The following is a 13703-nucleotide window of genomic DNA, read 5'->3' on the forward strand; positions in this document are numbered from 1 at the left end:
AGCCTAATTATCCAGGGGTCTTGCCTTTATTTTACATGAGTACCAGTATATACACAATTCTAAAGTTATCTAAGTCTTCAGAAACTGGTTCACGCCATTTTTTCTTAAGACTAGCCAAGTAAATACAACAGGCACACTTCAGGTCACTTTGTTTCTAAAGTAAATGCAAAGTATAATTGGGCTACCTCAGAGTTTAAAGTTCAGTATTTCTTAGACTTAAAGGCAGTTACTTTTCCTGTTTTAAAATTTTGATATCTGTGTAAGAGAAGTTTTATAACAAATACATAAAAGGTGATTTCTGTTCTAAAAATGTATAACATAGTCCTCTATTCTGTATTAACCTTGATATAGTCCTAATGGGGTCAAAAGAAATCTTTAAAAGCCTTGCATTTTACGGCTGAAGAACTGAGGTTCACAGAGGTGAAATGATCTGCTCAAGGTCTCTAAATTTCTAGTCTAAACCCTTCCCCCTATGAAAAAACACTACTTCTGTTGGTTTGGTAGGCCTGTTATGAAGCAGATTTTCTTCTTTAATATATAGAGTACTGTATTGTATTTTGAAAGGTAGGATTTTTATCCTAACTGTATATACTACTATGAATGATACAATGCTGATAATCTGCAAAAACATTTCTATTCTAAGGATTTATTAGGAACAGAAAAATCTACCATGTAGAAGGCACTATTCTAGATATTGAGGGTGATACAAAACCCCCCCAAACAAACAGGTTTCATATTTGCTCATAAAGATTTAATAGACCATTGTGTAAAGGTAGGTCACATGAAAAGACAACCAGTACAAGACAGCTTTTGAAAATTCCAAAATAAGCTATATAGCTTGTAAGTGCTATAGGAGTTCAGAAGCAGAAACCACTTCTAGTAGTTTTCTGAGCTGAGATGAGGGAAGACACTAGGGAAGAGGCTTTGAGATGTTATTTCATGCCTTGAAGGCCATGTTGTTTTTCATAGGTTTGGGCAAGGGAAAAGTGCAAGCCTTTCTCAAAGTAACATGAGGACGTGAACTTAACGTGAGGTAACAGGCTGTTGGTAAAGACAGAGAAGCAGAGGATTTTATTGAGCAGATGCAAGAGATAAATAAAAGTTATGTTGTAAGGTGGTGTTCAAGATGGTTTTAAAAATAACTGGACATATAATGCAAAAGTCACAATCAGACACCAAAGCTCTGTGTAAGGTAGGAAAAGAATATATATGCAAAAGACAACCTATGGGAGAAGTCAAAGATGCTTATGATTTATTTTCAAGTTAAAGGGGTAACTGTTAATGTAAATAAAGAAATACAGAGGAATTAAGCTTTGAAAGAAAATTCTGAGTTTCATTTCAGATGAGACTGAGGTGGTGGAAGAACATGCAAATGAAAATATTGAGCTAGTACTTGGAAATGCTTGGCAAGGACTTGGAAGATGCCAGAGGGTAGACACAGATCAGAGTTAAGCTTTGGGAGTGAATGAAATGCCTGAGAGAGAATATCTGGATGAAAAGAACAGAGGTCCAAGGATTTAACTTTGGAGAAATGCTAAGGGAAAAAGAATTTTGCAAAACAGTCAGAAGCAAAGAAACAAAGCAAGATGCCAACGGGAGAAAAAGTATTAGTTATAGCAAAAAGGCTGAGAAGGATAAGATTCACAGATTTAGTAATTTTAAGTTTAATGAGGACCCTCAAGGGTGCTAATTCAGTGGAATAAAGACACAAGATTACAGAGGTTGACAGCGTGTAGAGCAAATAGTAGCACAGACTATAATGACAAATAATCAATAAAAACAATTTACTAAGGTTTGCAGGACAATGTTATTTCTTGCAGGAAGAGCCAATGCTACCCTTCTATAAACACCAGTGTATTCTGTATTGGTGTTAATAATTCGTCTTTCTGAAATGACTTTTTTTATGCTTCATAAAGTAATGGTGATTGGTTATATTTCATCACCTATCCTTTATTACCTGGTCACACATGGAAATGTGATGTGGTTTGCCATAAAGGTGATTGACTGTTTGTAGAAGCGAGTTCTATATACAGTATTAGAGTGGGATCACCTTAGAGATCATGGAATCCAATTCCCTGATTTTACAGGTAAGAACAATGGTCTGTCTAAACCACAGGCGGCAAACACAAGCTCTTTTTTAAAAAATTTTATTTTAATCATTGTTCAAGTACAGTTTTCTGTCCTTTACTCCCATCCCAGCCCATCCACCCATCCCTCCTGACCTCCCTCCCCCCTCCCATTTCCACCCTCCTTAGTTTTTGTCCATGTGTTTTTATACTTGTTCCTGTAAACCCTTCCCCTTTCTCCCTGAAATTCCCTCTCCTCTCTCCTCTGGCCACTGTCAGCCTGTTCTCTATTTTAGTGTCTTAGGTTATATTTTGCTTATTTGTTTTGTCGTTTAGGTTCCTGTTAAAGGTGAGATCATATGGTATTTGTCTTTCACCACCTGGCTTATTTAGCTTAGCATTATGCTTTCCAGTTCCATCCATGCTGTTGCAAAGAGTAGGAGCTCTTTCTTTTTTTCTGCTGCATAGAATTCCATTGTGTAAATGTGCCTCCGTCTTATTTTATCCTGCCCCAGCACCCTGTTTCTACCCAGTGGCAGCGCTGAGCTCCTTGCCCCTAGTTAAAGGGTAGTTATATTTATGCAATCCTAAAATTATATTCAGCCCTTTGAAGGCAACCTCAAGGCTGATGTGGCCCCCAGTGAAAATGAGTTTGACACCCTTGGCCTAAACCCTCATAGGTAGTAAGAGAGTGGACTAGAACCCAGTAGTCTGGTTCAGTTAGTTTAATCAGTTAAAAAATTGTGCAAGTAAGGCCAACACTTTATGACCACTCAGGTTCATGAGGGAATAAACAGCTAAGTACAGTGAGAGGAATGAAGCTTCTAGGGCATTCTCATGGTCTCTTACCTGATGTCTTTCTCCAAACTATGTTTTTCTATTCAGTTCTGAGACAGGTAAGGCCAATGAGGGGAAGGGATATCTCTCATTTCTCTCTTTTAGCTGAGGACTCACAAGGTAAAGGTAGAAGTCTTAAAAAAAGCCTACAGGGTCAAATAGGGTCTAATGGTGATAGTCACAGAACAAAAATCCCCGTTTACCAATCCTAAAATCAGCTTCATCTGGAATGTTCAGGTTTATGGATCAAATATAATTTAGACAATGGTATATAGAACCTAAAGAAGCAACAATGAATATGGGAAGTTCAATTAGTAGTCTGAGTGATGAACCTGAGAGAATCTTGACTCTAACAATACTCCTTGCAAATCAGAGGGCTAGAAAAGTCCTCTGAGAATATTTACTCATCCTCTTCAGTTTTCTTAGGAGGAAATTGAAGGACATTTGTGAAAAAGGAAAGGGAAATTTTGAGTCCTTATTCTGTGCTAGGCGCTTTATGCATGTTATCTAACCAGCTTTATAAAATATGTATTATTACCTCCATTTTACAGATGACAAAACTAGACTCAGAATATTAAAAAAGTTGCATGATTAATCACTGTCTGTATAGGTTGGAATCTGGTCTGTTCAACTCCTATTACAACAAAGCTCCCAGAGAAGTCACTACATGTAAATATCCATAGTACATGTTGGATGCATGCTCAGTGGTCAGTCAGTGGTCACTGTCATGCTGTGAGTCAGGGGTAGAGCTAGGTTTAAAGCCTCGGTCTCCTAATCTCAGGCCAGTGTTTGCTGAATAACTACTGGCATTTCACAGAGAATAAAACACCAAAAGTTGATCGATTACTTGCCTTCTAGCCTTTTTATATCAAGGCAACTAAGTAAAAAGATAAAATACTTTCAGTTACTTAGGTTTCAGAAAAGACCCTATTTCAATCGATTATTTTTAATACTATTAATAGCAACTATTTATAACTTTCTACAAATAACATAATTGAAGTATAGATTGGTTAAGTGTCTTCTATGTGTGTAGAAAATCTAGAATTTACAGACTTAAGACAACTGAGTTATCTAAAAATAATGCAGCTTTGTAAAAAAAAATGTTTTGGTAAAGTTACTGGTTTCCAAAGACTAGGCTGTTATAGGCTCTATTCTGCTTTTCATGGGGCTTTCAATGTTTTATTTCCTAAAAAATGAATAAAGCAAGGAGAGAGATTACATTGTTTTCTTTCTCCATAGAAAAAGGACTGTTAGGCTACAATGACCTTTCCCTCCCTTTGATATGAAATAAAAATTCTAAAATTTAGAAATAAATTAGAGCTGAAAATCATCTTTACTTTTTAGTCTGGAACAATAACAAGTAATTAGAAATTAGGTTAAGAAAGCCATTTTGGGCAGCGAAAACTAAATCTAAGCTCTCTGCTGCCCTCTACAAGTAATAATGTAAAATGCAATTGCCAATCTGCTTTTTTCAACTTGGTAATTATTTGCAAGGATTTTACCTAGAAGAAAACATAAACAATCTTTTAATCTGTACAGAAATATGAATGACAGTAAAATTCATATTCTCCGCATTGTGTAGCTCTAATGCTTTATATTACTAACATAAACACATATTTAAAAATCATACAAGTATATAAAAATTTTCTAAATACAAGAAAACTATATTCCACTTTAGAACTCTTAAGAGTTCAAGATACAAGTAACTAGTATGTATCTCACTAAAAATAGGTTAAGAATAGAATTTTAAATGAAAGATTTTATTTAATTTCAGAGAAAGGGGAAGGGAGACAGAAAAAGAGGGAAAGAAACATAGCTGGGCTAGAGAAACATCAATCGGTGATCTGTTGCCTCTTGCACACCCCCAACCAGGGAACTGGCCCACAACCCAGGCATGTGCCCTGACTGGGAATGGAACCAGCGACCTCCCAGTCTGCAGGATGACACCCAACCCACTGAGCCATGACAGCCAGGTCAGAATTTCAAATTTTACTAAAAAGAAGCACTAACTAAAATATTAACAAAATAGAACTCCAGAGAAACTAGAGTTCCAAACTATCTAGTAATGAGTTAAAACAACAACAAAGAAATTAGTAATGAAGTTACATGTGGATTTGAGTTTTTAAAAATCATTTGGATTAAAAATTTGAATGTGTCTGCAAGTTTTACTAAGAATTTGGTTTCAGAAAAGATCAATTCAGATCAATTACATACTACTAGAAAGACTATAAAAAGAATAGTTGACAGGCTAAGAAGTTTGGTATTACTGAAACCATGATTCTTTTTGCAATGATAATACAAACAGTAAAGATAATGGGGAATTGGTGCTGTTAGTGGTGACTTTTTATTGCAAGTACACAGGACAACAAATCATTCCCAGTATAATGTAAGATCACTTCTGTTCATGTAACAAGTTTTTGAGTGGGATTTTCCCCTGAAACACAGCTAAGGCCTATGCCCAACCTATTATTTTCTCAGCCGACTTCTTACTTGAGTTGTTGATGTTCGCCCAGCAAACACCTCCACGACAGCACCTTGCCTCAGGTGCACCATGTACCTCTTGCTTTTCATCCTGGGGTTCTCGGAAGCCACTGTGGCATGTAGCGTATAGTGTGACTACTGGAGCACAGGAACTGATGGGTAAAAACTTCCCCTTCAGTCCTTTGAGAAAACAATTCTGCAGTGTACTTCACATAACTCTACAGACGGTCCCAGCAAGATCAATCCTCAGTTGTCTAGTGTTGACCAGCTTAGTTATAGACACTTGCATAAGTTCAGGCTCTGATTTCTGGAGGGAATCCTGGCTAAGACACTGACATTGAGACTGACCCTGGAGATTACACACACAGGATGGGATTGTGGAACTGGGTTACTCATTGGTAAAATGATGATAAAAGCTATAAGTGTGGACTGGGTATAGATGGAGCAGTGAAGTAATGGTTTATGTAGCAGTGGTAATAAATGAACAACATAGAGGCAATAGTAATTGTTAAGATTGAAGAGCTGGCTGGCTTTTGTTACTTGCTTTAAAAGCCTTGAAAAAACAGCTGATAACCTTTATAATGTTCTCAGAGTCATTATGACCAGAAGGCCAAGTGGAAGCCCCTAAAACTTCACCTTCTACACCTGGACCAAGATAATAAATAGAAGCACAACTGCATGCATACCAAGAGAAAATAGGGATAGCTATCAAAGAGAGGCAAGAGTGGTAGTCTCCACTGCGTCTTTATTTAATTAATCTTTGTGCCTTCTACAATGAGAATGATTGTGCTGGCTAACAGTAGACTACTGTAAACTTAACTAAAACTTTTATCTCAGCTATTATGCAAGATGTAGAACCTTCACTGGAACAGATCAACACATCCTCTAGCATTTGGTAGATGGCTACTAATCTAGCTGTGTTCTTTTCAATTGCCATTAGTAAAGAGGACCAAAAGTAGTTAGCTTTCATGTGGGAAGGACAGCAGTCTGTATTTCATGAACTGAGGCTGTTAATTTTTCTGTTTCTTGCCATCAAGTATCCACATGAGCCCTGATATACACAGAATATCATGGGAGTCTAATATACTGATGATATCACACTAACAGGGCTTGGTGAACAGAAAATGGCAAGGATTCTGGACACCACAGGAAGTCAAATACATGCCAAGAAAATTCAGGGGCTGTAGTATCAGAAAAGTTTTAATAGATCCGATAAGCTGAGGCCAATGGCCTGGGATTTCCCTCTAAGGTAAAGAACAAGTTATGGCACTTTGCATCCCCTACTACTAAGAAAGGAACATGGCATTATGTAAAACTCCTGCTGGAGGGTGCATATACTGTATTTGGAAATTCTGCTCTGACCCATTAATAGAGTAATCTGAAACACTGACAGTTTTGAGTGGGATCCGAAGCAAGAGAAGTCTGTAGCAGGTCCAGGCTATGGTGCAAGCTGCCCTGCTACTCAGACCATGTGACCCAGCATTCTGATCAAGCTTAAGGTACCTACAGTAGACAAGGATGTTGTGTAATGTCTCTGTCAAGGCCTGGAAGGGGATTTCAATGCTGAGCCCTAGGATTCTCAAGGTAGGCTATGCTTTCCAAGGCAGGAAACCACTTACTGTTCGAACAGCAGTGCCTGGAGTGCTAGCAGCCCTAGTAAAGACTGTTTCCTATAGTCCTTTGACCAGATTTAGCATTCTGTTGGTTCATTCATTAATACATTAAATCTTTGACAGGTCTTTACTTTTAAAGAAAAAAAAAGCAGATAGGGCAAATAGCATAGCAAAACAGAAAACCTAGTCTACAACAAAATGAAGAGACAATGTTTCCATCAAAACCTTTTGTTGTCAGATAGTGAGTGACTAACCAAACAGCTATGACAATCACAAGGTATCAGTCTTTGTGCATTAAGAAAAAAAGGTAAGGAAAATGGGCTTCTCTGATGGCCCTGATTCTAGGGGAACAGCCACAATGGCACGCTAGTCTTAGAATAATAGTTTAATGTTGGAAGGACTCAAAGGATCAAATTCTTAGGTTGAGCGCAGGCATACTGCCATCCATGCAAGGAGTTTAAAGGCGCTGAAGCAATATAGGCTATATAAATTCTTGAAACTAACACTGCTCTGAGAAAAACTGCTAAGAGTAGAATCCAAATTGAGCAGAACAGGGCAATAGCAGCAAAGACAAGAAAAAGTTCAGATAAAAAGAAAGGGAGCAGAAAAGAAAGATCTCAGAAAGTATTAGGATGAATTTTTAAAAATCACTTTGTGAGCCCTGGCTGGTGTTCAGTGGATTGAGCACCTGCTTGGGAACCAAAGGCTTATTATGGGTTTGATTCCCAGTCTAGGGCACATGCCTGGGTTGTGGGCCAGATCCCCAGTAGAGGGCGCATGACAGGCAACCACACATTGATGTTTCTTGCCCTCTCTTTCTCCCTCCTTTCCCCTCTTTCTAAAAGTAAATAAAATCTTTAAAAAGTAAAATAAAATCACTTTGTAAAAACAACAGAAGAGGGAGCTCTAGAGTTATGAAGCTGCAAACAGGCTGTATTCACCTAAAAATGTAGGAAAACTTACTGCTCTTAAAAAATGAGCAACAGAAAAGAATCATGAACCTCCTTTCTAACTATTTTAAGAAAACAGAAAATATGGAGTAGAATAATGTCTCCATAGCATAAAATAAGCACATTACAGAAGCTACGAAAGAACATAAAATTCAGAAATTAGGTGAATGGAGAGAGGACAATTTAAAATAAGGTGATAGAACCAAGAAAGAATTAAAAATATTACTTCAGAATTAAAAAAAACAATGACTAGTGCATTAAGATAAAAATGAGACAAAAAGGAAGACGAGCTTTAAAAAAATCCAACATAGTTCATGGATTGGAAGAATTAATATCATGAAAATGTCCATACTACCAAAAGCAATTTACACATTCAATGCAATACCTATTCAAGTACCAATGGCTTATTTCACAGACATAGAACAAACACTTCAACAATTTATATGGAACCATAAATGACTCCAAATAGCTGCTGCAATTTTGAGAAAGAAGAGTAAAGTAGGAGGGATCACAATACTTGACACTAAACTATACTACAAGGCCACTCTAATCAAAACAGCCTGGTACTAGCATAAAAACAGGCACATGGACCAATGGAACACAACAGAGAGCCCAGAAATAAACCCAAGTCTCTACAGTCAATTAATATTTGAGAAAGGAAGCAGCAACATAAAATGGAATGAAAATAGCCTCTTCAACAAATGGTGTTGGGAGAATTGGACAGCTACATGCAAAAAAATGAAACTAGAGCACCAACTTACACCTTATACAAAAATAAATTCAAGGTAGATAAAAGACTTAAATGTAAACCGTGACACCATTAAAGTCCTAGAAGAGAATGTAGGCAGGAAAACCTCAGATAGTTCACGCAGAAACTTTTTTACTGACATGTCTCCTAGAGCAAGAGAAATAAAGGAAAGAATAAACAAATGGGACCTCATCAAAATAAAAAGCTTTTGCACAGCTAAAGAAAACAGTATCAAAATAAAAAGAGAACCAACTGTATGGGAAGACATATGTGCCAATGATACCTCAGACAAGGGTTTAATCTCCAAAATATATGAAGAACTTACACGACTCCACTCTAAGAACACAAGTAACCCAATTAAAAAATGGGCAAAGGACTTGAACAGACACTTCTCCAAGGAGGACATACAGAAGATCCAAAGACACATGAAACGATGTTCAATATTGCTAGCTACCAGAGAGATGCACATTAAAACCACAATGAGATACCACTTCACACCAGTCAGAATGGACATCATAAACAAAGCAACAAACAACAAGTGTTGGAGAGGTTGTGGAGAAAAGGGGACCCTAGTGCACTGTTGGTGGGACTGCAGACTGGTACAACCACTATGGAAAGCAGTATGGAACTTCCTCAGAAAACTAAAAATGGATCTTCCTTTTGACCCTGCAATTCCACTGCTGGGACTCTATCCTAAGAACACTAAACACCAATACAAAAGAACCTTTGCACCCCGATGTTCATAGCAGCACAATTTACAATAGCTAGGTGCTGGAAGCAACCTAGATGCCCATCAGTAAATGAATGGATCAAAAAACTATGGTACATCTACACAATGGAATTCTATGCAGCAGAAGGAAAGAAGGAGCTCCTACCCTTTGCAACAGCATGGATGGAACTGGAGAGCATTATGCTATGCAAAACAAGCCAGGCAGTGAAAGACAAATACCATATGATCTCACCTTTAACAGGAACCAAAACAACAAAACAAAGAAATAAGCAAAATATAACCAAAGTCACTGAAATAGGGGATAGACTGACAATGACCAGAGGGGAGAGAAGAGGGAATTTCAGGGGAGAATGGGAAGGGTTTACAGGAACAAATTTAAAGGACACATGGACAAAAGCTAGGGGGAGGGTGGTAATGGGAGGGAAATGGGGAGGGTTGGGTGAGTGGGCTGGAATGGGAGTAAAAGGGAGAAAACTGTACTTGAACAATGATTAAAATAAAACTAACTAACTAACTAACTAAATAAATAAATAATAAAAAACCCCAACGTAAATATAAAAAACAGAGAGAGAAAACAGAAACAATGCTAAAAACCATAACATTTAAAAAATGTTATAAAATAACTTGAAATGACCTATTTATTATAAATTTTTAAGAGTGGCCCTTTATACCACAAACAATGGAGTGACATATTTAATAAATTCAAGTAAAGAAAATGTGAGGCATGGAACTCATACCCATCCAAACTAACCTTTAAGTATAAAGACTGCAAACAAACTGATATGCACACTCAATTACTCAGGGAATATGGTTCCCATGAACATTTCCTCTAAATCACTCAATTCTGGAACAGCGGTCAGCAGACTTTTTCTGTAAAAAGCCAAAATAGTAAATATTAAATATTTTAGTCTTTGCAGGTCATACAGTCTCTGTCACAACTACTGAACGTTTGTTTTTGTAGTGCTTTTAAAAGCAGCCATAAATAATATGTAAATAAGTGAGTGGGTCAGATATGCCTCCTGGGCCACAGTTTCCTGACGTCTCTACTAGAGAATGAGCCTCAGAAAACCAAAGACCTAGGAAGGTAGTGACATAAGGACTGGTGCTGAGCACTAAATATATGTATTTGTTTACTTGTAGAACTAAAACTAAATGATGGTTATAGCTTGTAATGGCTAGTGCTCTGACCCTTTAGGCACAGCAAAACTATTTTAAAAAATAGAGAATGGTGTGCACATGAAAGGTAACGTAAGCACTTACTACTTTGAATGTATTAATTTAGAATAATGATACTACTTCAATCAGAGAAGAAGAAGATGTGCTAGTTAATTAAAATAATGCTGAGAGGAATGAGTCAATTTACAATTACCAACAAGAGGAAACTGAAGGCATTATATAAAGATAACCAACAGAATGAAAACATCCATTTTCCTAAATATCAAAAGATAAAGCAAAAACACAAATAAAACAGAAAAGGAGAGAATAAAATAGAACAGATAATGAAAGAGAAAATGCTACTGTTTATACAAGACAGTGGGATATACAGATATATATGCAACTGCTTATATTTTTAAAAAGTGGAGGATAAACCATAAAATTCAAAAAAAGTTTTTGCATAGAGGAAAGGAGCAGGGTACAAGAACCAAGAATAGAAACAAGAATCTTACAGAAGTGACTTTGAAAATCTACACACCTTTGTTACATAATTATTTAGAACTATTACTTAAAAGCAGTAATTCTTAAAAATAGAAAATCAAAAGATGTGAGTTATTGGCATAATTACACATAGAAAAGAGCTAGTTCAATAATTTAGAAACTGAGTGATTTGTACATCTTTATTACAGTCTATGTGTCAAAGACAAATCCTGAAAAATAAAACATAAAGTGTTTTCAGTAATAGTATAATTTTTATTAATTTGTAGTAATGTAACCATGTCCTAGAACTTGGAATAACAAGAATAACTCCTGGAAGAAAAGGAGGCCAATAAACTGCTAAATATGAGGCACATGTCAAAAGGAAATCAACGCAATGTACACCTTAAATTTACACAATGTTGAATGACAAGTATATCTTAATAAAGCTGGGGTGGGGGACAGGGGGAAGGACACAGGGACCATCCTGAAGCAGCATACAGTCACTAAAGAGGAGATAATTTGAGCATAAGAGTAATAGCCAAAATGGTCAAAATACAACAAATACATTCATATCCATGATTAATAACATTATAGAGAAAAAAAATCATTAGTTACTTTTAGAGAATTTCAATGACTGATACTCATTATCTTTGAATACCAATAAAGGAAAGGAGTCAAGCATTTGTCCTGCCTGTATTATAACTCAGTACCTCCAAGTAACCAAATGATCGATGATGGGAATTTTCTCTTTACAGAAATATTCCAGATAATAAACAGAGGACTGATAAAGTCACAATATAATAATTTTGAACTGGCAATAAATAAACTGAGCTAGGCAATGATAATTTTGAAAACATCACAAAAAGACATTATACACCCTCAGAAGGAAGTACGCAGCCCAAAACAATCTCTAGATCTAACTACCAATTTATCAGAAATACAGTGAATAGAGGAACACAGTAAATGATACCATGGGTATGTAATCATGAATTACAGGTTCAGATTACATATTAAGGCAATGGAAAACTCTACAGGCAAAAAGACATGATTCCTTCAACAAAACCAAATTACAATAAAACAAAGAGAGGAAACCTACAGATTAGAAGATACTTAAGAGATATAATCAATCATAATGTATAAACCTTGTATGAACTGAAATTCAAACAAACAAAATAAAAACAAAAAAAATGTTTAACAATCAAGGAAACCGTGGGAACTGCATTTGATAAGATAAATGCAATGATACAATGCCTAGGATTTGAGTCAAAATAGTCCACAGGAGGGTAGGTGAGTGGATAGATGAAACAAGACTGAACTGATTACATGATAAATGCTGAAACTACGGTGAAGACAAGAAGGACTTTCTTTAAGAAGATTTGACCATGATTTTATTATGGCTAACTACAAATAACTGTCTTATTTCTGTATATGACTGGATTTGAAGCATACTTAAAAACACTCAGGGTTACCATTTCACACTTTTTCTTTCTTTGAATACAAGATTCGAGACTCATAGATAGCAGGCAGACAGCTGTGGGATAGGAGTTAGAGGGTAAAGGGATGAATCAAAAAAGGAAAAAGGACTCATGGATGTGGACAAAAGTATGGTGATTGCAGGGAGGAAGAGGGTGAGCAAAGGTGGAAGAGGGATAAGGGGGATAAAGGGTAATGGAAAAATACAATAAAAAATAAAAATAAACTAAAACTACCTCTGGCCCAAGCATCAGGATTCTAAAGCAGGAGATCTGGGATAGACACCAAGAAGCTGAATATTTAATAAACATTTCAGGTGTGTGTATTTTTTAATGTAGTTAAAACTGTTTTGTAAAAAGCCAAACACTGAAAACACATAATTCTTCTAGAAAGACATTATGTACACACACACACACACACACACACAAGCCATTGCAGGATTTGCTAATATGTTGAGGGGGCAGACCTACTAAAATTTAATTTTTAGAAAATACCTTGTCTTTAAAAAACAGCAGCAGCCACCATCATTAAACATAATGCCAAACTATTTTTCAAAATCTCACTAAAAATGTATTACTTTTCATAAGAATCTTTAGAAAAGGTTTCTTAAAACCAAGATAGGTCTATAAAATTTGCCAAGTGATAAAAATGGAATAACTAATCCCAAAGATACTGGGCTTTTGGACTTAACTACAATTGTACACTAAAGGACATAATTATTTTTATGTGTGCACTTTGTATTAGTTTTTCTTAGGTGATACACTGGAAGCTCATGGACCACATTTGACTCGTAGATGAGTTATTTGGCTTGCATGTTGTTTTAGAGAAAGTTTGATCTGACTTTTAAAATTCAGGAGATTTCACATAAACATCCAGATTTTTGCAGTCCCATGTGCAGCAGTGGGCGCGAGCAGAGTAGCAGCTTCCTCTTTCAGGAGGGTATGGCACCCTCCTTTTCACCACAGCCCTTATACTACCACCACCTTTCTTTGCATATATTCTAGGCCTGGTCTCCTTAGACATATGAATATGTGATGAGCAGTTATAGCCTAACATTGTTCTGAGGGGGGTTTCCTCCTCATAGTTAACAAAGTACTACAGACAAAAGAGGCTACTTATAAGAGCCAATAGCATTCAGTTTTATACTTAAAAAATGCAATCCCCCCTCCA

General features: G+C 36.4%; 1 protein-coding gene across 1 annotated transcript in view; it reads right to left on the reverse strand.

Moving 5' to 3' along the window:
* NET1 (neuroepithelial cell transforming 1) overlaps window positions 1-13703 on the reverse strand; it is a 49356-nt gene that overhangs the window by 12600 nt on the left and 23053 nt on the right. The window lies entirely within an intron of this gene.

The sequence above is a fragment of the Phyllostomus discolor genome, chromosome 1 (assembly GCF_004126475.2).
Source record: "Phyllostomus discolor isolate MPI-MPIP mPhyDis1 chromosome 1, mPhyDis1.pri.v3, whole genome shotgun sequence".
Lineage (NCBI taxonomy): Eukaryota > Metazoa > Chordata > Mammalia > Chiroptera > Phyllostomidae > Phyllostomus > Phyllostomus discolor.